The following is a 26,510-nucleotide window of genomic DNA, read 5'->3' as shown; positions in this document are numbered from 1 at the left end:
GACCTGGGGTATCGGGGTCCTGGCCTAACTTATGACTCTGCTGGTGGACTCCCTCCAAGGTTAGTGCTGGAGCATGTCGGGAGGGCTGCAGATCTTGGCTGTGATGACCCACTTGGTCAAATATCCATCGGACATCGACAAGACACACGTATGAAGAATGACCACTTGGGTAAGATATTAGTTGCCTGAGAAACCAGATCCCAGCAGAAGAACAAAAGAGAAATAAAATAAAAGCAGAGCACAGCTGACTTTCCACTTGCAATACAATAATACATTGGGATTAGTGTGAAACCTATCTCTGGTGCAACACACACTCTGTGCTGTTCAACAAAATACATTGAAACCACTCAAAACCCTATAGTTTCTGTTTTTGTCAAAACCATTTGAAAACTTCATATCGTACAGTAATGGCCAATAAATCCTACCATTGAATCATTAACCTGTAGTAGCGACTTTCAAAAGCTGGTGTTCGAGCTCTACAGTTCCGCTCCTTGATCCCCCGATAAAGTGCGCCTCTGCCCAATGACGTGGTGGTGTACAGTCCCATATGGGTAGAACCAAACTGAGTGGAGCTGATTGTCACAGCATAGTTTGACAACATTCAGGGTGAATTCCACACAGGAATCCTGAAGGGAGTGGTGTTGGAATGCGCTCAAGAGGAACGGATTTGGAAATAACCTTTCACCAAATTATTTTTGGACGCTTTCCGGCATGATACGGAGACAATGAGGTGGAAGTGTACGAAAGATCCAAATCAGGATTTAACTGCAACAGCCAAATGGAGAAGAAAGCCTGAGATAATCGGGAGACTGCAGAGATCTAACTCCAGCTTTTGAAAGTCACCACTACACGCTAATTATTCAGCGTATATTATTCATTGTATGGGGTCTGATATCCTGTGCGTGTCAGAGACGTACGGTGTCTGGTATCTCCTGTTCTCCACCTGATCACTTTACATCTCATTCTTGTCTATGTGTTTCCTCCTTTTCCCTCACTCTGGTCCTCCTTGTATACTTTTGATCTGTAATATCTTCAAGTTCTGATGAAGGGCTGTGCCTGAAAAATTAACATTTTCCTTTCTTTACAGATGCTGCCTGATTTGCTAACTGTTCCCATCGTTTTCTGGTTCTGTTTTAGACGCAGCTCAATCTGCCTCAATATCACCTCATCCAAACCAGCACCAGTCTGAGAGAAGTCAATTGCTGCCAAAATAGGGCTTTTTGTGTGTGTGTGGTGGATCCATGCCCATTAGGAAATGACTTGAATCTCCCCAAAATCTCTTCACTTATAGCCAGGAGAAAGGAGAATTTTATCCCATCAATATGAGCTTGATTCAAACCCAGATCATAGAGGTTGAAAGGCCAGTGAAGATACATAATAAGACATTAATTTGCACTGATATGCAATCTTGGAAAAACGGCATAAAAGTTTGACACATTTAGGGGAAATGGCTAACTGAAGTCCAGTGTTCACTCTCCTACTTTCCCACCTTCTCTGACATCCTCTTATGTCGTCCTCCCATCCCCAGAAAAGCCTAAAAACTAAATGTTTCTGTATCTGTGGGTTTTAGTAATTACACCCAGTGCTGGACTTGGGAGACCATTAAATAAGTCGTGCTGAGAGCTGCGTTCAGCACAGGGGTATACACCAACTCTCGGCAAGTATTTCCTGTTGCTGCTGCCTTAATGCTAAACAGATCTTTTCTTTTCCCCAGTTCCCAGCCAAAGAGCTCCTGGCTTCTGTCAACTGATTTCCCCCCTCCTCCACCACCTCCCCTCCCAGCCCTGCCGAAGCTGCAGGATCTAAGCAGAGAAGACACGGCAAGAAGCAGAAGAGAGGCTCCAGAGGAGCTGCTTTTCCTGGTGAGTGTTTGTGTCCTTTTTTGGGGGTTTTCCTTCTCCTCGAGGTCACGTAGAGTCACCATCCGCCCTCCAGTCTCTGCAATTAGCTAACGAGCGTCTGGGAACATCTGGGAGGAAGTGAGTCCACCTTCTATTTGCAAACCGCTTGCTGGGAGAGAGAGAGAGACAGACATAGAGAGAGAGTTTTCCCCCAGGCAGTCTGAGTACATGGGCACTTTTGCTTTACTGAAACTTTTTTGGGGCGTCACAGGCTGCACGCTGCGGATCTGCTCCGGTTGAGCAGAGGGTCTGACCGTGAATTAACATCTAACAGGATCATGAATTAACATATAACAGGAAGCCCCTTTGTAGTTTCTGAGCTGCAGACAGCTGAGGATTTCTAAGGTCGGTAAGCTGAGAGATACTTTTAATTTTCCTGTTGAATTTTTTTTTTAAAGATTGGAACCAGCTATTTCTGGGAGTATGTGAGACACTGGAAAACATACGATCAGAGCTAAACTATTATCGAAAATGTCAGCACAACAAAACCAAAGTTAGTTAAAGGAATGAATGGTGTTTAAATATTTGTGGTCAGTTAACATTTGGTGATGTGTTGCTGGGTCTCCTTTCGGTGTGTGATGACTGTTCTACGATGTACTGTAACAGGACTCCCGTTTATTTCACTGGGCGGGGGGCACTGGGAGTGAAGCCTTCACCGTGAGCTCCGAGGACTGACTGACTGAGCTGCCTCTACCTGTCTGCAGGGAGCAGCTGAGTCCAAACGTTGCTCGGTCAAGAAAGTGAGGGCGGTCATATGGAACTGAGTAGACTTACAGAGTGAAGGAGAGCTGGCACAGGATTTAAAGGGAGAGGAGTCTCAAACTCTGGATTTAAAGGGAGAGGAGTCTCAAACTCTGGATTTAAAGAGAGAGGGTCAGAGAAACTGACACTGGATTTAAAGGGAGAGGGGTCTGAGAAACTGACACTGGATTTAAAGGGAGTGGGGCTTGACAAATTAACTGGATTGAAAAAGATGGGTTTGATTAACAGGATTTAATGGGAGAAGGGTCTGAGAAACTAGATTTACAGGGAGTGGGGTCTGAGAAAATTACACTGGATTAAAAGGGAGAGGTGTCTGAGAAATTGGATTTAGAGAGATGGGAACACTGGATTTAACGGGAGAGGATGTACGGTTTTTAAAAATTTTTTTTTATTCGTTCACGGGATGTGGGCGTCGCTGGCAAGGCCGGCATTTATTGCCCATCCCTAATTGCCCTCGAGGAGGTGGTGGTGAGCCGCCTTCTTGAACCGCTGCAGTCCGTGTGGTGACGGTTCTCCCACAATGCTGTTAGGAAGGGAGTTCCAGGATTTTGACCCAGCGACAATGAAGGAACGGCGATATATTTCCAAGTCGGGATGGTGTGTGACTTGGAGGGGAACGTGCAGGTGGTGTTGTTCCCATGCGCCTGCTGCCCTTGTCCTTCTAGATGGTAGAGGTCGCGGGTTTGGGAGGTGCTGTCGAAGAAGCCTTGGCGAATTGCTGCAGTGCATCCTGTGGATGGTGCACACTGCAGCCACAGTGCGCCGGTGGTGAAGGGAGTGAATGTTTAGGGTGGTGGATGGGGTGCCAATCAAGCGGACTGCTTTATCTTGGATGGTGTCGAGCTTCTTGAGTGTTGTTGGAGCTGCACTCATCCAGGCAAGTGGAGAGTATTCCATCACACTCCTGACTTGTGCCTTGTAGATGGTGGAAAGGCTTTGGGGAGTCAGGAGGTGAGTCACTCGCCGCAGAATACCCAGCCTCTGACCTGCTCTTGTAGCCACAGTATTTATGTGGCTGGTCCAGTTAAGTTTCTGGTCAATGGTGACCCCCAGGATGTTGATGGTGGGGGATTCGGCGATGGTAATGCCGTTGAATGTCAAGGGGAGGTGGTTAGACTCTCTCTTGTTGGAGATGGTCATTGCCTGGCACTTATCTGGCGCGAATGTTACTTGCCACTTATGAGCCCAAGCCTGGATGTTGTCCAGGTCTTGCTGCATGCAGGCTCGGACTGCTTCATTATCTGAGGGGTTGCGAATGGAACTGAACACTGTGCAGTCATCAGCGAACATCCCCATTTCTGACCTTATGATGGAGGGAAGGTCATTGATGAAGCAGCTGAAGATGGTTGGGCCTAGGACACTGCCCTGAGGAACTCCTGCAGCAATGCCCTGGTGTTCCCTTCCCTCCGCCTTACACCGGTTCTTGGACCTCAGAATTACAAGAACAAAATTGCACGCGACAAACAGGCTTTGGCTCAACCCAAACTTGTTAGTTTATTAGACCAACAAAATCCCAGTACAAACCCTTCTATGATTTGATTGAAACTTACAATCACCCTTGCGGCTAGTCGTTACCGATGCTGATCGTAGGCCTGGACCTGGAAATGACCAGTTTCCGTCCTTCTTCCCTTGACTGCAGCCTCCGCAATGCAAACCCCTTAGTGGTTTGCCTGGAACTTACAATCACCCACGTGGCTGGTGGTTACCGATGTTGATTGTAGGCCTGGATCTGGAGGTGACTGGCCTCCGTCTGTCTTCACCTGACTGCAGCCTCCTCGTGTTGATGTTGCACCTTCTTATAGTGTTTTTCCAACAACGTTCACCTGAGGAAGGAGGAAGCCTCCGAAAGCTTGTGAATTTAAAATAAAATTGCTGGACTATAACTTGGTGTTGTAAAATTGTTTACAATTGTCAACCCCAGTCCATCACCGGCATCTCCACATCATAGTGTTCCAGTCATGCAAGCCCCCACCTGGGCCTCATCTGTGGTTTCAGCTATCAATTTGTTGGATTGCTTGACATTCACACATCTTCATCTGGGCATCTTAGTGATTCAAAACTCCTTAGTTGTGCAGAGCTGTGAGGTTGAGAGACAATTCCTTATCTCCTCCTCTGCTATCTGCACATCATCAGGACAATGCGATATTCCTCACTGTGATGGGCCCTTGGCTCACAGTATTGTTTAGGTGTGACAGGCCTTCCGTTCTTGTCCGAGACTGAGCATGGCTCAGAGGCTCAGTTTGATTATACGTCGTCTCAATGTTAATGTGTCTTCGCCATCATTGTTTGATGTAAGTGAGTCTCCAAAACTGATCATGGACTGGAGTCTCTTTGACTGACACCTGGGGTTAACTGTTTCATATCTCTCAGCCTGTTTCATGTCTTGCAGTTTTACAGTGTTTTTACAGTATTTTCCATATTTGTGGTCTTACAAGGGACCTGGGACACTGACACTGGATTTAAGGGGAGAGGGGTCTGAGAAATTGGATTTAAAGGGAAAGGGGTCTCAAACATTGGATTTAAAGGGAGAGGGGTCTGAGTAACTGACAGTGGATTTAAAAGGAGAAGGAGGGGTCTGAGAAATTGACACTGGATTTAAAGGGTGAGGGGTAAGAGAAGCTGACACTGGATTTAAAGGGAGAGGGGTAAGAGAAGCTGACACTGGATTTAAAGGGAGAGGGGTCTGAGAAAGTGACACTGGATTTAAAGGGTGAGGGGTTTGATGAACAGGATTTAAAGGGAGACGGGTCTGAGAAACTATTTATAATAAAGTGGGGTCTGAGAAACTGTACTTAAAGGGAAAGGGGTCTGAGAAAATGATACGACATTTAAAGAGAGAGGGTTCCGAGAAACTGACACTGAATTTAAAGGGAGAAGGGTTTGATGAACTGGATTTAAAGGGAGAGGGGTTTGATGAACTGGATTTAAAGGGAGAGGGGTTTGATGAACTGGATTTAAAGGGAGAGGGGTTTGATGAACTGGATTTAAAGGGAGAGGGGTCTGAGAAACTGGATTTAAAGGGAGAGGGGTCTTGAGAAACTGGATTTAAAGGGAGAGGGGTCTTGAGAAACTGGATTTAAAGGGAGAGGGGTCTTGAGAAACTGGATTTAAAGGGAGAGGGGTCTGAGAAACTGGATTTGAAGGGAAAGGGGTCTGAGAAACTGACACTCTATTTAAAGGGAATGGGGTTTGAGGTAGCCAATTGGGGAAAACAAGGACCCACAAACAGCAACATGATAATGATCAGATAACCTGTTTTTTAGTGATGTTGATTGAGGGATAAATATTGACCAGGACACCGGGGAGAACTCCCCTGCTTTTCTTCGAAATAGTGCTATGGGATCTTTTATGTCCCCCTGAGAGGACAGACGGGGCCTCAGTTTAATGTCTCATCTGAAAGCCTGAGAAACTGGTTTTAAAGGGAGAGAGAGCTGAAGAACTGGATTTAAAAGGAGAGCAGTGTGAGAATGTGGGATCTATAGAGACCATGATTCTAATTGACACTTTTCCAGGTTTCTTCACTACCTAAACAAAGAAAGGCCTGCTCATAAAATCTGACGGGAGTAGAGAGAGCAGCTCTCATTGGTGCAGGATTTGGGGATGGGGTAATTGGAGAATATTAAGACAGAATATTCCACAGAATTTGAGGCTGTCAGTAAAGTCATGCAAAAATGAGCTTCACTGAGTCATTTATGGTAAGTTTAATTGCTCAAATGTTGCGAAAATTTGTTCGCAAAAACTTCCCAATTTCCAGTAACTATCCCACTTTGATCAGGACAGCTTGACATTAAACTGTACAGTAGAGAAAAGCCATGATGTGGAGATGCCGGTGATGGACTGGGGTTGACAATTGTAAACAATTTTACAACACCAAGTTATAGTCCAACTATATGAAAATCACAAGCTTTCGGAGGCTTCCTCCTTCCTCAGGTGAATGGGAAATTTCATTTCGACATTTATGGCAGGTCGGTTACTAATACGCTCACTCAATTCATTTCTAAACAATTTTACAACACCAAGTTATAGTCCAGCAATTTTATTTTAAATTCACAAGCTTTCGGAGATTTTCTCCTTCCTCAGGCAAATGTTTCAAGAGCTCCTTGAAGCCTACGCATTTATACATATTGAACAATACATGGTGTTTACAGACTGCCCCTGCAACTGCCCGTTGCCAAGGCAATCACCGTGTTCAGACAGAGAGGTGTCACCTGCAGAACCCCCGAATACACATTCAACAAAAAAACAAACAGGGAAAAAAAAGAGAAAAAAAAAACACAGAGAGAGGCAGAAACATCCGGAAGGCAGAGAGAGCCAGCAAATGACCCATTATATTAAAAACAGATAACATTTGTTCGCTGGTGGGGTAACGTGTAGCGTGACATGAACCCAAGATCCCGGTTGAGGCCGTCCTCATGGGTGCGGAACTTGGCTATCAATTTCTGCTCGACGATTTTGCGTTGTCGTGTGTCTCGAAGGCCGCCTTGGAGTACGCTTACCCGAAGGTCGGTGGATGAATGTCCATGACTGCTGAAGTGTTCCCCGACTGGGAGGGAACCCTCCTGTTTGGCGATTGTTGCGCGGTGTCCGTTCATCCGTTGTCGCAGCGTCTGCATGGTCTCGCCAATGTACCATGCTCTGGGGCATCCTTTCCTGCAACGTATGAGGTAGACAACGTTGGCCGAGTCACAGGAGTATGAACCATGCACCTGGTGGGTGGTGTCATCTCGTGTGATGGTGGTATCTGTGTCGATGATCTGGCATGTCTTGCAGAGGTTACCGTGGCAGGGTTGTGTGGCGTCGTGGACGCTGTTCTCTTGAAAGCTAGGTAGTTTGCTGCGAACGATGGTCTGTTTGAGGTTGGGTGGCTGTTTAAAGGCGAGTAGTGGAGGTGTGGGGATGGCCATAGCGAGGTGTTTGTCCTCATTGATGACATGTTGAAGGCTGCGGAGAACATGGCGTAGTTTCTCCGCTCCGGGGAAGTACTGGACGACAAAGGGTACTCTGTTGGTTGCGTCCCGTGTTAGAACACGGGACGCAACCAACAGAGTACCCTTTGTCGTCCAGTACTTCCCCGGAGCGGAGAAACTACGCCATGTTCTCCGCAGCCTTCAACATGTCATCAATGAGGACAAACACCTCGCTATGGCCATCCCCACACCTCCACTACTCGCCTTTAAACAGCCACCCAACCTCAAACAGACCATCGTTCGCAGCAAACTACCTAGCTTTCAAGAGAACAGCGTCCACGACGCCACACAACCCTGCCACGGTAACCTCTGCAAGACATGCCAGATCATCGACACAGATACCACCATCACACGAGATGACACCACCCACCAGGTGCATGGTTCATACTCCTGTGACTCGGCCAACGTTGTCTACCTCATACGTTGCAGGAAAGGATGCCCCAGAGCATGGTACATTGGCGAGACCATGCAGACGCTGCGACAACGGATGAACGGACACCGCGCAACAATCGCCAAACAGGAGGGTTCCCTCCCAGTCGGGGAACACTTCAGCAGTCATGGACATTCATCCACCGACCTTCGGGTAAGCGTACTCCAAGGCGGCCTTCGAGACACACGACAACGCAAAATCGTCGAGCAGAAATTGATAGCCAAGTTCCGCACCCATGAGGACGGCCTCAACCGGGATCTTGGGTTCATGTCACGCTACACGTTACCCCACCAGCGAACAAATGTTATCTGTTTTTAATATAATGGGTCATTTGCTGGCTCTCTCTGCCTTCCGGATGTTTCTGCCTCTCTCTGTGTTTTTTTTTTCTCTTTTTTTTCCCTGTTTGTTTTTTTGTTGAATGTGTATTCGGGGGTTCTGCAGGTGACACCTCTCTGTCTGAACACGGTGATTGCCTTGGCAACGGGCAGTTGCAGGGGCAGTCTGTAAACACCATGTATTGTTCAATATGTATAAATGCGTAGGCTTCAAGGAGCTCTTGAAACATTTGCCTGAGGAAGGAGAAAATCTCCGAAAGCTTGTGAATTTAAAATAAAATTGCTGGACTATAACTTGGTGTTGTAAAATTGTTTACAATTGTCAACCCCAGTCCATCACCGGCATCTCCACATCAATTCATTTCCACAGCGTTCTAAATATTTAAATTCTCACCTCCATAATTCATCAGCTCTGGGAACCAGGACACCAGATGAGAACAAACTAACAGAACTGAGCCAGGTTCAAGCAACTGAAAGATTGCCACTGCTCCAAAGATTCCCAAACAATGAACTTACGGTGTTTAACGGGGGAACTCCTTTGAGATAGTAGACTGCTAATTCATCACACATATCCTAGAGTTTTCGCTTCTGCCAAGAAATACAGTTTGACTCGTTGCCTTGAATCTTCTTGAGGTTTAACTGACCAGGAGGCACCACCAGCCTTCATTAAAGAAAAGCCCGAAATAGAAATACAGTTTAGGTGTCAGCCGCGGCTCAGTGGGTAGCACTCTTGCCTCTTGGCCAGAAGGTTGTGGGTTCAGGTCCTACTCCAGAGATATGAGCGCAAAATATAGACTGACACCCCAGTGCAGTACTGAGGGAGTGCTGCATTGTCGGAGGTGCCGTCTTTCAGATGAGATGTTAAACCGAGGACCCATCTGCCTTCTCAGGTGGACGTACAAAATCCCATGGCACTATTTCCAAGAAAAGCAGGGGAGTTCTCCTCTCGTGTCCTGGCCAATATTTATCCCTCAATGATCATCACTAAAACAGATTATCTGGTCATTATCTCATTGCTGTTTGTGGGACCTTGCTGTATGCAAATTGGCGGCCGTGTCTCCTACATTACCACAATGACTAAAGTTCAAAAGTACTTCATTGGCTGTAAAGTGCTTTGGGACATCCTGAGGATGTGAAAGGTGGTATATAAATGCAAGTCTTTACACCAGCAACCTTTTGCCAGTCATCTGTCAATGATACCCAGTAACTGTCTTGTTAGGAGCCACAGACAGGCAGCCTGGAGTTACTGGTCCTTTTTCTTGCTGTCTGATAGCACGGCTCCTCACTTGATGCAGTTCCCCCCAATCCTGATAATATTGGTAGCTCCAAATTTAAAGGTATTGTAGACCCAAGTCCAACGCCCTACCGTTTTTGTGACACATGGTGTGGGGGACATTTGATATAGTAAATTCTTTTAAGTGTTCCATAGCAATCTCTGTGGCAACTCTCGGCAGACAGCTAACATTTTTGTTCTGAATGACGGTGAAATGGCAGAAATATTGAATAATTACTTCGTCTCAATATTTACCAGGGAGACTAACAAGGAGGACGTGACATTAGAAGAATAGATCAAAAAGAATATCAAGACATTTAAAATAGAAAGGAGTGAGATGATTGATAAACAAGACATCATTAGAGAGGATAGAACCCCTGGTCCAGATGGATTGCATCTGCACATATTAAAAGAAGTTAGGGAAGAGATAGCAGAGGCACTATTTTATGTATATATTCATTGAGCAGAAAAGGGAATAGTGCCATAGGACTGATGGACAACTAATGTAATTCCTATCTTTAAAAAGGGAGATAGAACAAGTCCAGGGACTATATACCAGTTAGCTTAACATTGGAGGAAAGATTTTGTAATCTTTACTCAAAGATGTAATAGAAAAATATGTAGAGACCTAAAATATAATGAAGAATAGTCAACGTGGATTTCAAAAAGGAAGGTCATGCTTGACAACTTTATTGAATTCTTTTAAGAAGTAACAGAAAGAGTAGACGAGGGTGATGTAGTAGATGTAATATATATGGACTTTCAAAAGGCCTTCGATAAGATACCGCATAGTAGACTCATGACTAAAGTCAGAGCTTGTTGAGTTATGGGACAAGTTGCATACTAACAAGCATTGACATTTGATGAGATAACCGGGGTCCACAGGGTGGTTTGTACAGCTGGAGAATGTTGAGAGGTTGGGACAGGGAGAAATAATGTTTCTTGTGCATTGATTCCAGTTTAATCTTTCTAAAGTCAGTCTACAAATACAGAGATCTCCAAGCAAATGGTAATTGAAAACCTTCTGCCATATCTTATTATTGATTATTTTTTGTTTCATTAATTGCACTTGACATCCTTCAAAACTTCACCAATTTTCTTATACCCACTGCCAACATCAAGTAATCCCAGTCAGGTACAGCACACACCAGTTGCAGAATAAAGCTCCCCCTACAGTACCCCAATAGGGCAGAAGCACAACCTCAGACGATCGTCTATCACTGCACCAGTGTGGTGGTTCCGTTTCCTGTACTAGCAAGTCCGTAGACCTCTCCGGGTGAGGGTGCTTTCACATTGAACGAGGCCCATTTTCCATGCAGCAGCTTCCTGGAGGCAAAAACACCGTGGCTTAGTGGGTAGCACTCTCGTCTGTGAGTCAGAAAATCTAGGCTGCTACTCCTAGTGCAGTACTGAGGGAGTGCTGTACTGTCGGAGGTGCCGTCTTTTGGATGAGATGTTAAACCGAGGCCCCGTCTGCCGTCTCGGGTGGATGTGAAAGATCCCATGGCGCTATTGCAAAGAAGAGTTCTCCCCGGTGCCCTGCTCAATATTTATCCATCAACCAACATCACTAAAACAGATGATCTGATCATTTATTTGCTTTATACTTTACATTAGCACTAAAGTAGAGACCAGATAATGGTTGGAAAGCAACCCTGCTGGTGCAGTAGGGATTGGAGCTGAGGTATATTGTTGGGGCAGTGTAGTGGGGGCTTTACTCTGCATCTAACCTGATGCTGGGAGCGCTTGACGTGGACATGAAATGGAAAGTGCTCCATTCCCCAGCACTAGATCAACTTGATGAGCACAAAATTCAAAACCATTTTTAAAAAGAGAAACATTGAATTGGGTTAAGATAATTGGCAAAAGAACCAGAGGGGAGATGAATTTTTTTTTTATTCAGAGAGCTGTTATGATCTGGAATGCCCTGCCTGAAAGGGTGGAGGAAGCAGATTCAATAGTAACTTTCAAAAGGGAATTGGATAAATACTTGAAAAGGAAAATTTGCAGGGCTACAGGGAAAGAGCAGGGGAGTGGGACTAATTGGATAGCTCTTTCAAGGAGCCGGCACAAGCGTAATGGGCCGAATGGCCTCTATTTGTGCTGTATCATTCATTGAGTTTCTGAGCATGCAATACTTCTCCACTTTGATAACAAAAAGTTTAGTTTTTCTCCTGCTGATGGTGGGTAGTGGAGGCAAAATCCTTGAAATCATTTAAGAAACAGTTGGATGTTGGAATTGGGGAAGGGTCTAGATGGGTGAGCTAGGAGGAGCTTCCTCGTCCGTATCTATCTTGTGGTCATTTTGTCTTCTCTGCTGGCCTCACCATTAGGCACCAGCTGCAGCTGCATATCAGTCTCTACTCCAGACTGACGGGGTGGCTGATGAAGAATGTAGCAGATGTTAGACTGTCATCATTCTGCTTTTATATCAATAAACGAGCAGATGAAATCAAAGTACTTGGGTTTTTATGGTTTCTGGTATCTGCATGAACATGTTTCTTCTTGTGTGAGATGAGGTGCAGCTAAAGAGCTGGAAAGCCCCAATCTGAAAGCCCAGTGGATAAATGAGCCATAAAGATAGGGAATGTCCCGGGGTTAATCCGTTGTCTGTGCTGAGTTAACTGATCTCCACCAGGGTGGCTGTAAGAATGCTATAATTGGCCAGGGTTCCCACTCCTTGACATCCAACCAGTACCCCTGCTGGAAAGTGCATGTGCTTATGGATGTTGAGCGAACACAGGATCGGAATTAGATGTGATTCATCCCGCCCCCCTCCATGGGCATCTACCCTGCTGGTGCTTTATCGTCTAGGCTCACAAACGAAGACTAGGCCCTTTAGTGAGGTACTGAAGGGCGCGCAGCTCCTGTGGAACCTTACCCTTGCGTGGGCCAGTGCCCCCAGGAGTGGTGGGGGTGAAAGGGGAAGAGGCACGAAGGCAGCTCACCCCAGCAAATGTAAGAGAACGGAACGTAGGGGACCAATTTCCTTGAGCCTTGTCCTGCTCCGCCACCGAAACTTTGGCACAAGTTCAGCAGAAACCCCCTTAATGCCGGTAAACAGGGTTTCCGCCAAAGTTGTGGCAGCGGAGTTATGGGAGAAGAATCGAGGAAGTTCACCCTCCGGAGAATCAGAAACAGAAGATGCAGGAAACCGTCAGCATCTGTGGAGAGAACAGAGGAGTTAACCGTTCTGGTGCGGGCCCATTGTCAAAAACTAGTTTTGAGACTGTTAACTCTTCTCTCTCTCTGTAGATGCTGCCTGATTTTCTGAGGGTTTCCAGTATTTTCTGTTTGTTTTGGATTTCCAACGTCTGCCTTTTTTAAAATATTTTTTTTGTAATATTAGCTTAAATTTACTGGGTATTCCCGAGAGGTCAGAAGCCTATGGTATGATGAGACTTTCTACAGGGGTTATTTTTTTTTTGAACCAAAGCTTAAACTTATCAAAGGTACTGCCACTAGAATTGGAATGGGCGCATAAGGGGGAAGTTTCTGACTGCACACTCCCAGCAGAAAGCCTCGCCTGCTGGTAACGCGAACTGGGAATTGGTCGGAAAAGCCTGCATGGCGTGTGCGCAGATTTTCAACGGACGCTCCCGGTGGGTGAGCTCCCTGTCAGGAGCAGAAAACCGGAAAACTGCTCTCTTCCGTAGAGTAAGGCAACCTAAACACAAGCCTCGTGAGGTCAACGATCAGTTAATGAGATCTGATCAGTGCCTTGCTGATGCCGTCTGTGAAGTCAGTGTCTGATTACGAGAATCATTCCCGAGTGTGGTGATGTTTCCAGATAAAGTCAAGTTGCTGCCAAGGTTCTGGGGAGTTGGGGATATGAATTTGTAGAGCAGTAAGGACATGCCCCTTCCAGATATTTCATCAGCATTGCAGCACCATGAGATCACTGCTTGATGCTGTGATACACTGCTAGAGGACAGCAGACTCAGATGTGATGTAGTTCCCACACGGCTCCTTCTGGATTTGCAGAAAGAAGAAGAGAAATTCAGCTCTTTGGAGGAAGCAAAAACTGACAACTTGTGCAACTGTAGGAAAGTCTACAGCTCAGTTTGTCCTGCAATGGGATACCACAAGCAGTTACAGATTGTTATTCTTAACAATTCACAGCAAAGCTAAAATCATAAGAAGCTCGCACACATGGACATTACAACATGGAAGCAGGTCATTTGGTCCCAATGTTGGTGTTTACCCTCCATGTGAGCAAATAGTTCTAATCACATTAATCCACCCTGTCACCATATCCCTTCAACTCCTTTTTCTTCTTCCGCCTATCTAATCTATTCTTGAATGTTGACCTAGAAAGAAAGACTTGCATTTATATAGTACTTTTTACGACCTCAGGATGCCCCAAAGTGCTTTACAGCCAATGAAGTGCTTTTGAAGTATAGTCACTGTTATAATGAACGGAAACACGACAGCCAATCTCCCACAAACAGCAATGAAATAAATGACCAGATCATATTTTTTTAGGTGTTGTTTGAGGGATAAATGCCGGCTAGGACACTGGAGAACTCCACTGCTTCTTCTTCGAATAGTGCCTTTGGGTCTTTTACATCCACACTGCAGCACTAAAGTGTGAGCCTAGATTGTGAGCTCAAGTCTCTGGAGTGAGGCTTGAACCCATAACCTTCTGACTCGGGCAAGAGTGCTACCACTGAACCAAGGCTGACACCTTCATAGTTTCTGCCTTAACCATTAACTCGAAGTGAATTCCACAGCCCCACAACTCTGTAAAGAAGTTTCTCTTGCCCTTCTGCTCTAAATCTCTTAAATTTAGTTTCCTATCTATGGCCCATCGTTCTTGACCCCTTAACTACTGGAAACAGTTTTCTATCTACCCTTTCATAATTTGAAACATTTCTAACATATTACCCAGTAATTTGCGTTCTAATGAAAAAGGACAATTTTTCAAGTCTTTAATTTTTTGTATTTCCTCATACCAAGCAGCATCCTAGTGAATCTACATTGTACCCTCTCTAATGCCTCAATATCCTTCCTATATTGTAGAGCCCCCTCCCCTGTCGATAAAGGATATTAGAGCATATATAGGCTTTTATTCTAGACTATTGCCTTTCATTAAAAGAAACAATCAGGATAAAATGGTTTGCCACATGGTGAGGAGTGTGTACTATTCACATTGACTGAGAATCTATTATGTTTTAGAGAGAATTGTCTAGAAAGAAAATTAATTGGGATATATTTGCAACTGAAAGTGACCAATATTGGCCTGTTTTTATGGCACTGATCCAGATATCTTGGGTTTATGGAAAAGCCATTTGGTGCCAAGGTGAGGGAGGTGGTAGCAGGCCAGTAGGTGGAATTGTACAACTCCTTCCAAACGCTGCTATGGTTACGAGCTGGAAATAAATTTCGACAGGTAGCAACGTGGTTTTAAAAAAAACTGTAGGCGTTCACCCATGACCTAGTTGATAAGAGCACCATACAGCAAAGAACAAGAGGGTTCCAGGTTCGATTCCTGACTTCTGCTAAATCAGTTGATCACAACTATATCAAAAGTTGGGCCAATACGATTGTCCTCAGCTAACTTTTCTGTAGGCAACCGGCATTCCTCTTCCTCTTATGACTCTGTAGACAATAAGGCCCTGAAAATCCTTGGCGGATCTCACCGATCTACCACCGTAACTCTGGCTGCAGACTGGCCAAGACCTCGTTATATCAGGTCTCCACTGTTTCCAGGAGTTTCTGCATTAGCCTGAGGGGAGCAACTTCTGCCCACCCCCACAAGGCAAGAGGCAGGCCAAAGTGGAGACACCATAAGCCGGAGGTTCCTGCTCCACAGAAGGGACCTGTGGTTGCAGTAGTGGCCAGTAGGCCTACTGTGGTGAGATGTACCGACCTCCACAAGGTCCCCTGTGGGTTCCTTCGGTGGGGTGTAAGGAAATCAAATGGCCTGGACCCTGAAGCAGATCCATTTTTTTAAAAAAAAGGTATTTCATGGATTGGGGGCTGATCAGACCAATGCTGGGGTCAGGAGGGCTTGGGCAACTCTTTCCCCCCCCCCCCCCCCCGCCCCCATTGCTTATGAGCGGCTGAGTTTCTATGGCAAAGTGGCATTTATACCCGCCTCCCCCCATATTAATGTGGTGCCCTCCCAGTGAACCCACAAACTCCAGCAGGGTGAGTTCAGGAGGGCAGCATTGGGCGTGATCTTAACGTAACAACCTGCATTGTGACCTAAGAAGATTCAGCGGCCCAAAGCTTTACTTCAGCTGAGAGCTGTGGGTCACTGCCCTGGAAACCCAGTTCCCTGTCGACTAGCAATAAGGTACAAAAACACTCTCTTGTAACTGAGATCAGCAAACACACCACAAACAGGGCAACAGATCTTGGACCTCCTGGTCTGTATGGCTCAGTACTGCATTTGCCAACTGAACCATTGTGGAGTCCTACACTTTGGTGGATGGTGTTGGCAAATTCAAGAGGCAACCGGACAGGTAGTTGCCCAAACTGTGAGATCAGATAGTGCATGGCATCTTTTCAGCTTGATGGACAAGATGGACTTTCAGAAAATAATATTTTGGGATGGATATATGAGCAATTTAAGGCATGGCAAATGGTAAGTATAGCATACTTGCCATCTAGCCACTCCAGTGCAGTACTGAGGGAGTGCTGCACTGTCAGAGATACCGTCTTTCAGATGAGACGTTAAACTGAGGGCCCGTCTGCCCTCTCAGGTGGACGTAAAAGATCCCATGGCATTATTTCGAAGAAGAGCAGGGGCGTTCTCCTTGGTGTCCTGGCCAATATTTATCCCTTATCCAACATCACCAAAACAGATTATCTGGTCACTATCACATTGCTGTTTGTTGGGACCTTGCTGTGCGCAACTTGGCTGCCACGTTTCCTACATTACAACAGTGACTACACTTCAAAACTACTTAATTGGCTGTAAAGAGCTTTGAGACATCCTGAGGTTAAGAAAGGTGCTATATAAATGCGAGTTCTTTCTTTTCATGCTTGGGCTTTGGACCTATGATTCCCAAAGTTCTCCGTCACTGGGGGTTTTCCTCACCTCATGTCTGGGTCTGTTATGGACTAATTGATAGAGATTGATTGCTACAGTCAACAGCTCCATTAATGTTTTATCATGCGCCTACCAGGATGGTAGAAAGTGGACTAGATGGACCTTGGTCTTTTTCCGTCTAGAAATTCCTATGTTCCTATGACAGTCTTTCAGGGTCCTACAAACCCCTTTGTTCACGTGCTGGTTAACCGCACTGAATGGAATTGCTCAGAGTTGTGCTCTACCTATTGTGCTTCTACAGAGTTCATTCTACGATGACGCCATTGGGGTCAGCACTATAATTTGAACAGGAACTGCGAACAGGATTTCCCAGTGAAGCCGCAAGCTGTTATATGAAACTACTTACTTTGTTTTAAAAAAAAGATTTTGGACAATGTTCAATCATTTGGAGAGTCAGCTGAATCACTTCATACGAGATTTGCTGACCTCAATCAATCTGGCTTTGATGTTTATGATTGTCAGTGTTTTGCATTAATAATTTAAGCAGTGTTTACCTTCCTCCATGTGCCTCACTCAGCAACTCTCCTTTAATACCCTCCCTTCCCCCCACCTTTTTCCTGTCATGAGACTCTGTCAAATTAAAAGCTGTTCCTCAGAAAGCTCCAGGTCAAGAAACAAAGCAGAATGAATAAGGATTTCAGAACCCTTTTAGACTGTAAAGCTTTATTTCTGTGTAGAGTTGTGCGTCACTGGCCTGGAAACCCAGTTCTCTCTCAGACAGTGAATGGGCCACTCACAGCTCTTTGTGGAGTGTCTTCAGGCGGACTCTGCTCGTGGCACAATTCCAGAAATAAAACTTTCTCTTTAGCTCTGCTCTAGTAAAAGAATGAAAAAGGAAAAAACTTGCATTTATAAACAACACCTTTCACTACCTCAGGACTTCCCAAAGCGCTTTACATCCAATGAAGTATTTTTGTAGTCACTGTTGTAATGTAGGAATGGTAACCACTGGGGCAGGTTAAACTCTTTTCTCTCTTCCACTCCCTCTCTCTTTTTTTGCTTGAGACTTTCCACTTACTATTTAAGATAAATTCTTTTCTCCCCACCCCCACTTTATGTAGCCCCCCTACACCATGCACCAACTGAGAAGATGGCAGGGTGATTGGGTGAATTGGATATCAGAGGAGTGAGCTTCATTGGGCCTAATGGTCTTTTCTCATCCTTGATTCTTTCTTCTTTATGTGGCCTTTTCCCAGGCCTTTACCCACACTACCGTCAGATGTGTAACCTAGGGTGATGCTCCCTCTCTGTGGGGAAGGGAGCATCCCCACAATGCCACAATCTAACACCAACCTCCATTTTTAAAAAATGATAATAATTGTATGTAATCTTTGATAGAGGCGGCAAGAGTAAACTATTTATTAGAAAGGGGTGCTGTCCCTTTTAAAAAAACATGTTATCTCCCCTCTTCACTTGAAGATGCTGAAGTACAATTCAGACCAAAGCATCTTGCCCAAGTGGCCATGCCTTATGCATGAGCCTACACAATAAGTTTTGGCAAACTAGGGAGAGGGGCGAGAGAGAGAGAGAGGGTATTCTCACCCCATGCCCATTCACACACACTTCCCAGCAGAAATTACTGGATAGTTAAACAAGACTGGGAGCCCTGTCTGATTTTTCTCCCCACACTCCTGGAGTACAGAAGCCAATTCTATCATCTCCGCTACCATCCTGCCTGAGCACGGTTAACCCAGTGATTGAACTTGGGACCCTCCTGGTTAGTGTTGCTCAATACCACACCCTCTGGTAAATCTTTATGCGGGGCGATGGTGTTCACTCACTCGGCTGTACATCTACGTGTTGGAGCATATCTCCATGGGATCTTTTCACATGCTCTATTGTGTGAGTCTAGACACTAATTGTGGAGTCTGCTGCCTGATCAGAATCTGTTGTCGGTGATTGGAGAAAAGCTCTTGGACAAGTAGGAGCATGAGTTTTCAAAACATTCCCTACGCCAATAACTTGAAATGTAATTCACCACAAACACAGAACTACAGGGAGAGGTTTTTGAGGAAAGTACTGGTGCAGTTCATGCCTGTCACTTTAACTTTCCCTTTCCTCATCGACTTCAATGGCCAATGCTATGTTTCTGGCCAATATCAGCACTTACCTCGTAGCGGATCTTTGATTATTAACCGGAGACGCTCAATGTCAATCGTCCTCCTGCAACTACATGAGTAGGTTGCCTTCCATTGGTCTTAAGAGAGTCCCTTAGGCTTGTGATAGGGGTTGCCAACCCTCCAGGATTGGCCTGGAGTCTCCAGGACTTGAAAATTAATCTCCAGGACACTGCTGTGAACAACCCGGGAGAAAAATCATAGCAGCATTAAAAAAAAATTATGCTTTTTTTTCATTTTCTGCGAATACTTTCGTTTATTAGTTATAAAAATATAGGAGTTGGGAAAAGAAAGACTGTTTGACAGTCAAGAATCATCTAATTGAATCATGAAGAGTCTGTTCGGTTTCCAATTGGCATGGGAAGAGGGTGTACTGTGAAGATGGACATGTTGGGTAGACCAAAGGCAGGAGCGTGGGGGCGGGGCAGTGGGAGGCGGACGTCGAGTAATGAAACCTCCAGGAATACATCCAATCAGAGTTGGCAACCCTAGTTTATGACGACAGCCCATCATAACCCTATCCAGGCAACTGGTTGATTTGGTCCAAATGGCTTCAGTGGCATTTTTTCCAAGGTCGAACTTGAGTTTTGATTTATACAAAGCTTTGGCCTTAACAGCAATATGATTACTGTCTTTAGCAGAGTTCCTGGATGAACAAACACAAACATCAAGTTAGTGTAGTGTTTGTTGAACCATTTTTTGAGGAACATTAGGAGGACGCCATTCAGCCCCTCGGGCCAGCTTCGTCTTTCAATTAGATCATGGCTGATCTGCACGTCAACTTAATTTTCCCCCCGTTGCTCAACACCAAACAAAAATTTATTAGAGGAGCCATTAGAAAGGGACGTGAGTTTTGTGCACTCATGTTTCTGATAAGTTGAATGTCCAAGGCAGCTACAGAATTAAGGGGAGCAGCTGTTCACATGGAGTATGACTGTCAGAACCCGCCTACCACTCCATCAACCTACTCACCTGTCAGAGGCTCACAGGAACGGCAGGTTAACTGCTGCCTGCCTGTTCTCTTTGGCTGGAATAAGTATGTGCCATGAAAGCTCCTGAAAAGGAGAAAGAATTAAATTATCACCCACCCCAAGGGAAATAGTTGAATTGGACCCAAGTTTCCAGGTGTCATCATGGACTTTGGTGTTGCTCTGTGTTAGCTAAAAGCAGCTGAAGTCTAAGCTTTGACTTTTTCTCAGAGGAAGCTGTGGGAGCCAAACCAAACAGTCCAATCGCAATAATTTATTTTAAAAATGTGCTCTCAACATTAATTGCTGGGAGTGTCCTTCCCATTGCCTCATGAAGGGAGAGAATTCTGTATTTAGCAGAACTTGACAGCTGGTGGCACAGAACAATTCCCTTTGACATTTGCAGTTCTCTAGGTCGAAATGATTTCCATTGGAATTATTTTTGTGTTCTGAGTCAACTCTCAGAGGCTGCTTGTGAATTAGTTACACATTTTCAAAAATACACAAAATGTCACGATAACTGCTTGAGTCAAGTAATCATAGGCACCCGATGGCATTGTGATTTTTTTTTCCACATGTTTACTGCCAATGTAGATAAGCAAACAAAGGACCTGCACATAATCCGATAGCAAATGAAGCCGTTTCCGATCAGCCTCCCTCTGTATCCCATCACAATAGAATGCAGTCACCACAAACCAAGCTGTGCAAAGAAGAGAAAAAGGGAAAAAAAAAGAAAGACTTGCATTTATATAATGCCTTTCACGACCTCAGGGCGTCCCAAAGTGCTTTACAGCCAATGAAGTACTTTTGAAGTTTTTATCACTGTAGTTATGTAGGAAACGCAGCAGCCAATTTGCACACAGCAAGGTCCCACAAACAGCAACGTGATAATGACCAGATAATCTGTTTTAGAGATGTTGGTTGAGGGATAAATATTGGCCATGACACTAGGGAGAATCCCGCTGCTCTTCTTCAAATAGTACCATGGGATCTTTTACGTCCACCTGAGAGGGCCTCGGTTTATTGCCTCTTCCGAAAGACGGCACCTCCAACAGTGCAGCATTCCCTTAGTACTGGCACTGAAGTGTTAGCCTAGAATTTGTGTTCAAGTCTCTGGAGTGGGACTTGAACCCATAGCCTTCTGACTCAAACGTGAGAGTCACTGAATACCACTGAGCCACGGCTGACACCTGTGGCAGAGTTTGTCCTAACCCTCTGTTATGAGGGGTTTCAAGCCAACATAGCCCTAATGTTTAATGATATTCCATATGGCTTTTGAAGGTAAACCATTGTCCAGTTTCTTGACGATAATAGGGAGATCATGAGGCAACTCAGCAGATTTAATCCCTCCCATGCCTCCCTATGCATACCTCCCAGTTCCCATGCTACAGGATAAACCAGTAATCTTCAGGTTTGGGGAAAGAACCATAGAATCTTACAGCACATGAGGAGACCGTTCGGCCCATTGTGCCTATGCTGGCTCTTTGAAAGAGCTATCCAATTAGTTCCACTCCCCTGCTCTTCCCCATAGTCCTGCAAAATTTTTCCTTTCAAGTATTTATCCAATTCCCTTCTGAAAGTTACTATTGAATCTGCTTCCACCACCCTTTCAGGCAGTGCGTTTCAGATCATAACCACTCACTGCTTAAAAACATTTTCCTCATCTCCCCTCTGGTTCTTTTGCCAATTATCTTAAATCTGTGTCCTTTGGTTACCGACCCACCTGCCAGTGGAAACAATTTCTTCATATCTACTCTATCAAAACCCTTCATAATTTTGAACACCTATTAAATCTCCCCTTAACCTTCTCTGCTCTAAGGAGAACAATCCCAGCTTCTCTAGTCTCTCTACATAACTGAAGTCCCTCATCTCTGATACCAAAATGGTGAACAATCTCTAATCTCCATGGATTCATAAGCCTGTCTTGCTGGTAGTCTTTGTAACCTTGAGGTCAATAGATTAATGTAGTGAGTTATGAGGCATTCCAGTCAAGGTCTGCAGTTTATATGAACCATTAGCATGATGTTGCAAGATCCTACTTTCCTCCAAGCTATCTGAAATCTTCATCCATTGTCCCACCTCGGCCCCGTCAAAAAATGGAGATAGAATTAACTTTCCTTACGTTTCTATCATTAGGATGAAGTTTTAGCTGATCTGCTGCTGCAGTTGCACCATGTTATTAGCTACAGTAATGTTGTGACCAAAGTAATTCCTCATTTGGTACCAATAAGCTCGATGTAGGAGAAAATTGCACTTAAGCCACTAATCCTACAATATTGTATAATGTACTCCTTGCGTGATGCTCTTAATCAGCTCAAATTGCTTCCACCACTATCTCCACCAGTGTTAGAATTGTGACCACCAGTACTTCACCCCAGTGTCAGAATTGTGACCACCAGTACTTCACCCCAGTGTTAGATAGCCCAATCTTGTAGAGCTGATGTTCAAAAGAACTCTCCACACAGCCCAAGTTTGAAAAGACAAATTCCGCACTCAGTACGCAGCAAGCAATTACACTTAGACAGCAATGGTCTGTAGCGTCGACTGACCATGACCGTATGGCTTCGTTCCAGGCGTCAGAGAGTTCCACTGGATCCTTGCCAATCTGATATCGCTAGATTAACCAAGGCTGACCCCATGGCCTCCTCCAATCCAGAGTGAGTCGGTGTTCCTTCCTGACCTCAATCCCAAGCTTCAGGAACTTTGTCTCCGGGAGAGGCGAGGTGACCAATGAGAGCCCGGCGGGCGAGGTGACCAATGAGAGCCCGATGGGCTATGATTGATTATGCCTTCAATCCTCTCAAGTACGGTTCTTCTTGTTACATCTGTGTTGCGGATGAAGTCAGGACACCTAACTCCCAGCAGTCGCCTTTAACAGCGCATATGGAATTCTTCAGTCCCTTGATGTCTTGCTTGGGTAGCGTCCAAGTTTCAGATGCATACAAAATTCCTGGAGGGACACAGGTCTGATCGATCCACCCTTTCGTAGGGACTTTCACCTTCTTTTGACTCCAGACCTTGTAGAGGTTCTTCACTGTGAAGCTGCTAGGCCGATTCTCCTCGATGTGTCTGGCTTGCTAGACCCGTCTGATAACTGTTTGCTATCGAAGTAGATGAAGTCATTCACTGCCTCCTCGACCTGTCCATCAACTTGAATGTCTTGTGTCGCAGCATTTGCACTGCCCCTCTGAGCTGAGTGTTTTTACATTTCCAGTAGATATAGACAGAAATGAAATTTTCCTATTGAAATTCTGATGATAACACCACTGTACCATTAGTGGCCACACCAGTAGTGTGGAAATCCCACATCTTGGTCAGGTTGAATTTGTCCTTAGGATTTTGAAACAGCAGAAGTTGCTGTCCTTGCCCCTCAATTTTTTTTTTGTAAGGTCATCCTGAACTTGGCAGCGTGACAAGAGGGTGCAAAATTACCTCTACTAGAGAGCCAGGGGGTGTTCATGTTTGTAATTACAATGGCGAGAATTGTTTTAAAGTCATGTGCAGGCTTGGTGGTGACAGGCTTTCAGCGTTACTGATGACCTTATGATTTGTTCTCCTTGGGATCAGCTCTCTGTCCTGGTGGTAACACGTCAAACGTTGTTACTCTAAAAAAAACATAAATAGGGCGCAACAAAACAAAGAAAGCTTTTGATTCAGCCATGCTGGTGCCCAGGTGGCTGTGGTCCAGTTGCCTCTGTTTGGTGCATTTGGACTATTTTTGGAGATGATGGTGTTTGCTTATCCTGGTAGAGAATATTAACAACAAACTGGAGCACAAACCAAGTGGTTTAGAGCGCAGTTCCACATACTAATGTATTCAAATATTCCTTGGCCACTGACAGTAAATATAATCACCAGGGAATGGGGGACAAAAATCGAGAGCAGTGATTAATTTTTACTGATTTTCCAGGTTTGAGATGATTTTTGAGGCCTGAATGTAAAGCTTACAAAGTGCAGCTTTGCCTGTGAGCTTCTGCTATGATCGTGTCCAATAATCCATCACATTCCACTCTTGCCCTAAAATCAGAGTGATTCAGAGATACAGAGTATTTCCTATTTTGTATTGAATCATGTTGATTGACTTGTCAGATTACAGCCAGCTGTGAGCTCCAGAATTTCCAATGGTTTGTTTGGACAGCACCAATCCACCATCTCGTGACAGTGTGATGGTGACAGAGCTCACCAATGACGTGTTGTTCAGTGTGCCCACTGGATTTATCTCACCTCGGGGTTTAATTTCCTCTGCGCTATTTTTAGATAGAATTTTACAGCACAGAAGGCGGCCATTTGCCTCATTGCACCGTGCCGTCTCTCTGAAGGAGCTATCCAGTTAGTCCCATTACCCTGCCCTTTCCCAATTAGCTTCTATAAGTCCAGTCTGTAACACAAACTGAACGAGTTAGCAACAGGAATCTATGTGAATTTGTTCAAGGCAGAAAGAAAATTAAACCTACTATACACTAGGAATGAGGGCTGCATTGTACATTTTCTCTTGCATCAAAAGAGTCCTTGCAGATATAAGGTATCTACAGATGAAGTATGGTGTCTCCCTTCGGATCCAAGGACTGCTTTGATTTTCCTATTCCTTTGCCAGCCCATAGTTCTAATTCTGAAGCTGCCTGGAGCAAGCTGCAGAAACTGGTAGCTTGCCTGAGCAGGTTACAGGTCTCTACCAGTTCATTTACAACCTTCAGTGCTGAAAATTGTCACTCCTATACCAATTTGACTAGACTTCAATCAAAGGTGCTGCATGACGTTGATATAGAGCATGAGAGCTGAACGCTGGACGTCCCGTAAATACCTGCCCTCTTTTCATCTCGTTATTGTAAAGTTTAAAAAAATATGCAAAACATCTCAAAGTCTCTGCCTTTCACAAAACAATGCTACTTATTTTTTTTGAAGATCCCAGCCTCTCAAACCAGTGCCAAACAAATGTAACACGAGCCACATATATTTTACAAAGGTCTTGAGCAGAAGATTGGTTCCATAACCCTTAATACCCTTGCCTATCAAAAGTCTATCAATCTCAGTTTGGAAATTTTCAATTGACCCCCCAGCCTCAACAGCTTTTTGGGGGAGAGAGTTCCAGATTTCCACTACCCTTTGTGTAAAGTGCTTCCTGACATCACCCCTGAATGACCTAACTCTAATTTTAAGGTTATGCCACCTTGTTCTGGGCTTCCCCACCAGAGGAAATAGTTTTTATCTACTTTATCAAATCCTTTAATCATCTTAAATACCTGAATTAGATCACCTCTTAATTTTCTATATTTAAGGGAATACAAGCCTAGTCTATGCAACCTGTCCTCATAATTTAATCCTTTTAGCCCCGGTATCATTCTGGTGAATCTGTACTGCACCCCCTCCAAGGCCAAAATATATCCTTCCTGAGGTGCGGTGCCCAGAACCGATGCAGTATCTCCAGATGAGGTCTAAACAGAGCTCTGTACAGCATAACTTCCACCCCTTTGTATTCCAGCCCTTTTGAGATAAAGGCCAAAATTCCTTTTAAATTATTTTTGTACCTGTCCACTAGCTTTTGGTGATTTCTGAACTTAGACCCTTAAATCTCTCTGCTCATCCACAGTTCCTAGCTTCTCGCCATTTAGAAAATACCCTGATCTATCTTTCTTAGGTCCAAAGTGGATGAACTCCATCTGCCACAGTTTTGCCCACTCACTTAATCTATCAATGTCCCTTTGCAACTTCCTGCTCCCATCTACACTATTTACTGTGCCACCTAACTTGGTGTCTGTCACCAGCAAACTTGGATATAAGGTTCTCTACTCCTTCATCTAAGTCATTTATAAATATAGTGAAAAGCTAGTGAAAATACAATGATACCATTGGGAAATCAGAGAAATGTTTAAATCCATTGCTAAGATAAAGAAGACATCTTCAAGGAACCTCTGAAGCTTCACAAATGGGAGGTGCTGTAATTCCATGATGGGATCTATGTCCTTGAAACTGGTGAAAGATTTCTTTCAAGCGTAGGCTTGAATAATATTCTTTTTTCCTTCAAGTTATTGTTTCAATAAGAATTTCCAATACTCCTGTCAGGTTGTTAAACAATTACAGGCGTGGGGCTAATTTTAACCTAACCTGCCCAGCAGGGATGGCATCGGCCATTCATTTTACACCCCAACTGAATTTTACTTTCCATTGACTTCAACAAGTTCTTGGGTGACCCTAGAGCAAAATTTGCCCAATTCAACACAGCGTTTACAAAAACCCAGAATCGGAAATAACCCCATTCAAGCTTTTGAGATGATAGAAAGCTGCTAGGGCTCAGCACATTCAAGGAGTATCCAAAATTTCTTTTTGAATCATCGCAAAACTCTTACCAATAACACTGACTTGGCCTTTAATATATGCGGGCAGAAAATCGTCTTGGACGGTGTCACGTGGGCTCCAAGATTCAAGTTAATCCCAATCATTTCTTTCCCTCTGGCCTGTTTATCAAATGCAAACCGCCATTTGTATTGCAAACTTTTTTCCTTTTTCATTATTTTGTTTTAAAACATTTACAGTGTGCACTTTCTCAAGTCATGGTACTTTGCACAATACATGTTGCATTACATTGCAAATATCTATGGGAGGTCTTGCGAAGTTCTAAATATTTGGTGATGTTACTTGTGGATGGGGTGAGGTCAGCCCTTGGCAAGGGCAATCCACAGGAGGGATGGTTGAACTGCAG

The 26,510-nt window shown here is 44.6% G+C and overlaps 1 protein-coding gene across 4 annotated transcripts in view; it reads left to right on the top strand.

The window, feature by feature from the left end:
- eva1ba (eva-1 homolog Ba (C. elegans)) overlaps window positions 1-26,510 on the top strand; it is an 87,457-nt gene that overhangs the window by 19,727 nt on the left and 41,220 nt on the right. For 2 of the 4 annotated variants that reach the window (XM_068006422.1, XM_068006421.1), the window contains exon 2: window positions 1,715-1,862. The gene's annotated coding sequence lies outside the window, so the exon portion shown is untranslated. Of the gene's footprint in view, window positions 1-1,714; window positions 1,863-1,991; window positions 2,251-26,510 lie in introns of those variants that run through there. The other 2 variants (XM_068006423.1, XM_068006425.1) reach the window with 2 other exon arrangements.

This window comes from Heptranchias perlo, chromosome 26, assembly GCF_035084215.1.
Source record: "Heptranchias perlo isolate sHepPer1 chromosome 26, sHepPer1.hap1, whole genome shotgun sequence".
NCBI classification, from domain to species: Eukaryota; Metazoa; Chordata; class Chondrichthyes; order Hexanchiformes; family Hexanchidae; genus Heptranchias; species Heptranchias perlo.
Note: the sequence above shows the minus strand (reverse complement) of the source record. Positions and strands in the feature narration are given on the sequence as shown.